Consider the following 3,894-nt stretch of genomic DNA (forward strand, 5'->3'; position numbering starts at 1 on the left):
CTTTAGTCCCCAAAATTTCACAATTTAATTAGCGCCTTTGAGTTAGCTTGGGAACCCAACCACTTTTCTAACATTTTTGTTGTGGAAAAATACATGTTAAATTTTAAACAAGAAATGTACAAACTGTGTTCAAAATGTGCCAGCCAAGGAACGGGTTTATATTTCATTATTGTATCTGTAGCTCCAAATTCTTTATGTACACAATGAAGATATATTCCTCCCAACTCATAAAAGGTCCTCAAGAAAATGGATATACTATATAGGTATACAATTGCATACTATACATTATAAAGACATGTGATAATTACTAATAATAATGCATTAATACTTATTAATGCTGCCTACCAAAGGCTGACTTCAGAGCTAAAGAGGAACAAAGACTGAAAGTGAGAGGATGGAAAAAGATATTTCATGCAAATGGAAACAATAAGAAAGCAGGAATAACAATACTCATTTCAGACAAAATGGGCTTTAAAACAAAGGCCATAAAGAAAGACAAAGAAGAGCATTACATACGGAGAAAGAGACTGATGTAAGACAAGGATATTACACTCATTACTCATTAACACATATACACCCCATAGAGGAACACCTAAATACATAAAGCACATACTAACAGACATAAATAGAGAACTTGACAATAAGACAATAACAGTAGGGGACTTTAATACCCTAATGAAATCACAGATCATCCAAATAGAAAGTCAGTAAGGCAACTGTGGCCTTAAATGACACAATACAACAGTTGGATAATATATGTCTACAGAACATTACATCCAAAAACAGCAAAAGCACATTCTTTCCAAGCACAGACAGAATGCTCTCCAGGATTGATCACATACTCGACCATGAAATAACCCTCAACAAATTTAAGAGGCTAGAAATTATCTTCTTTTGTTTTTACTACAGAAGTATAAAGCTAGAAGTCAACCATGGAAAGAAAAACAGGAAAAGAATGTACATGTGGAAAATATACAACATGCTACTAAAAAACAAAGTGGATAAGTAATGAAATCAAAGAGGAAATCAGAAAATACCTCAAGATAAATGAGAATGGAAACACAACTTTCCAAAATCTGTAGAATGTGACAAATGCAATTCTAAGACAGAAGTTGATATTGATACAGGCTTTCCTTACAAAACAAGAAAAATCTCAAGCAATGAAACCTACCACCTAAAGAATTAGAAAGAGAAGAAACAAAGCTCAAAGTTAGTAGAAGGAAGAAAATAATAAAGAGAAGAGAAAATAATAGATAGATAGATAATCTCTCTTGTCTTCCCAAACAGGACAAAAATTAGTAATAATTTCCCCCCCAAACTTTCCAGACTCCTGATCATCAATTCATATAACTCAGATTCTGTTACTTGTTTCTACATGGTTTGTGAACTCACATGCATTCAAATTGTTTCACTCTGTTGTCATCACTATTATTTTACTTTGCAATGAATATGTATTTAAATACACTACCATGTCCTGCATATCTTTTCTCTCACCTTACTTCTTTTTTTTATATATTTTATACAGCTTTCTTTTTTTTAAATTTTATTTTATTTTTAAACTTTACAATATTGTGTTAGTTTTGCCAAATATCAAAATGAATCTGCCACAGGTATACATGTGTTCCCCATCCTGAACCCTCCTCCCTCCTCCCTCCCCATACCATCCCTCTGGGTCGTCCCAGTGCACCAGCCCCAAGCATCCAGTATAGTGCATCGAACCTGGACTGGCGACTCGTTTCATACATGATATTATACATGCTTCAATGCCATTCTCCCAAATCTTCCCACCCTCTCCCTCTCCCACAGAGTCCATAAGACTGTTCTATACATCAGTGTCTCTTTTGCTGTCTTGTACACAGGGTTATTGTTACCATCTTTCTAAATTCCATATATATGCGTTAATATACTGTATTGGTGTTTTTCTTTCTGGCTTACTTCACTCTGTATAATAGGCTCCAGTTTCATCCACCTCATTAGAACTGATTCAAATGTATTCTTTTTAATGGCTGAGTAATACTCCATTGTGTATATGTACCACAGCTTTCTTATCCATTCATTTGCTGATGGACATCTAGGTTGCTTCCATGTCCTGGCTATTATAAACAGTGCTGCAATGAACATTGGGGTACACGTGTCTCTTTCAATTCTGGTTTCCTCAGTGTGTATGCCCAGCAGTGGGATTGCTGGATCATAAGATAGTTCTATTTCCAGTTTTTTAAGGAATCTCCCCACTGTTCTCCATAGTGACTGTACTAGTTTGCATTCCCACCAACAGTGTAAGAGGGTTCCCTTTTCTCTACACCCTCTCTGCATTTATTGCTTGTAGACTTTTGGATTGCAGCCATTCTAACTGGCATGAAATGGTACCTCATAGTGGTTTTGATTTGCATTTCTCTGGTAATGAGTGATGTTGAGCATCTTTTCATGTGTTTGTTAGCCATCTGTATGTCTTCTTTGGAGAAACGTCTATTTAGTTCTTTGGCCCATTTTTTGATTGGGTCATTTATTTTTCTGGAGTTGAGCTGTAGGAGTTGCTTGTATATTTTTGAGATTAGTTGTTTGTCAGTTGCTTCATTTGCTATTATTTTCTCCCATTCTGAAGGCTGCCTTTTCACCTCGCTAATAGTTTCCTTTGTTGTGCAGAAGCTTTTAAGTTTAATTAGGTTCCACTTGTTTATTTTTGCTTTTATTTCCAATATTCTGGGAGGTGGGTCATAGAGGATCCTGCTGTGATGTATGTCGGAGATTGTTTTGCCTATGTTCTCCTCTAGGAGTTTTATAGCTTCTGGTCTTACGTTGAGATCTTTAATCCATTTTGAGTTTATTTTTGTGTATGGTGTTAGAAAGTGCTCTAGTTTCATTCGTTTACAAGTGGTTGACCAGTTTTCCCAGCACCACTTGTTAAAGAGATTGTCTTTAATCCATTGTATATTCTTGCCTCCTTTGTCAAAGATAAGGTGTCCATATGTGCATGGATTTATCTCTGGGCTTTCTATTTTGTTCCATTGATCTATATTTCTGTCTTTGTGCCAGTACCATACTATCTTGATAACTGTGGCTTTGTAGTAGAGCCTGAAGTCAGGTAGGTTGATTCCTCCAGTTCCATTCTTCTTTCTCAAGATTGCTTTGGCTATTCGAGGTTTTTTGTATTTCCATACCAATTGTGAAATTATTTGTTCTAGCTCTGTGAAGAATACCGCTGGTAGCTTGATAGGGATTGCATTGAATCTATAAATTGCTTTGGGTAGTATACTCATTTTCACTATATTGCTTCTTCCAATCCATGAACATGCTATATTTCTCCATCTATTAGTGTCCTCTTTGATTTCTTTCACCAGTGTTTTATAGTTTTCTATATATAGGTCTTTAGTTTCTTTAGGTAGATATATTCCTAATTATTTTATTCTTTCTGTGGCAATGGTGAATGGAATTGTTTCCTTAATTTCTCTTTCTGTTTTCTCATTATTAGTGTATAGGAATGCAAGGGATTTCTGTGTGTTGATTTTATATCCTGCAACTTTACTATAATCATTGATTAGTTCTAGTAATTTTCTGGTAGAGTCTTTAGGGTTTTCTATGTAGAGGATCATGTCATCTGCAAATAGTGAGAGTTTTACTTCTTCTTTTCCAATTTGGATTCCTTTTATTTCTTTCTCTGCTCTGATTGCTGTGGCTAAAACTTCCAAAACTATGTTGAATAGTAATGGTGAAAGTGGGCACCCTTGTCTTGTTCCTGACTTTAGAGGAAATGCTTTCAATTTTTCACCATTGAGGATAATGTTTGCTGTGGGTTTGTCATATATAGCTTTTATTATGTTGAGGTATGTTCCTTCTATTCCTGCTTTCTGGAGAGTTTTTATCATAAATGGATGTTGAATTTTGTCAAAGGCTTTC

The sequence above is a fragment of the Bison bison genome, unplaced genomic scaffold (assembly GCF_000754665.1).
Source record: "Bison bison bison isolate TAMUID 2011002044 unplaced genomic scaffold, Bison_UMD1.0 scf7180017864486, whole genome shotgun sequence".
In the NCBI taxonomy this organism is placed as follows: Eukaryota; Metazoa; Chordata; class Mammalia; order Artiodactyla; family Bovidae; genus Bison; species Bison bison.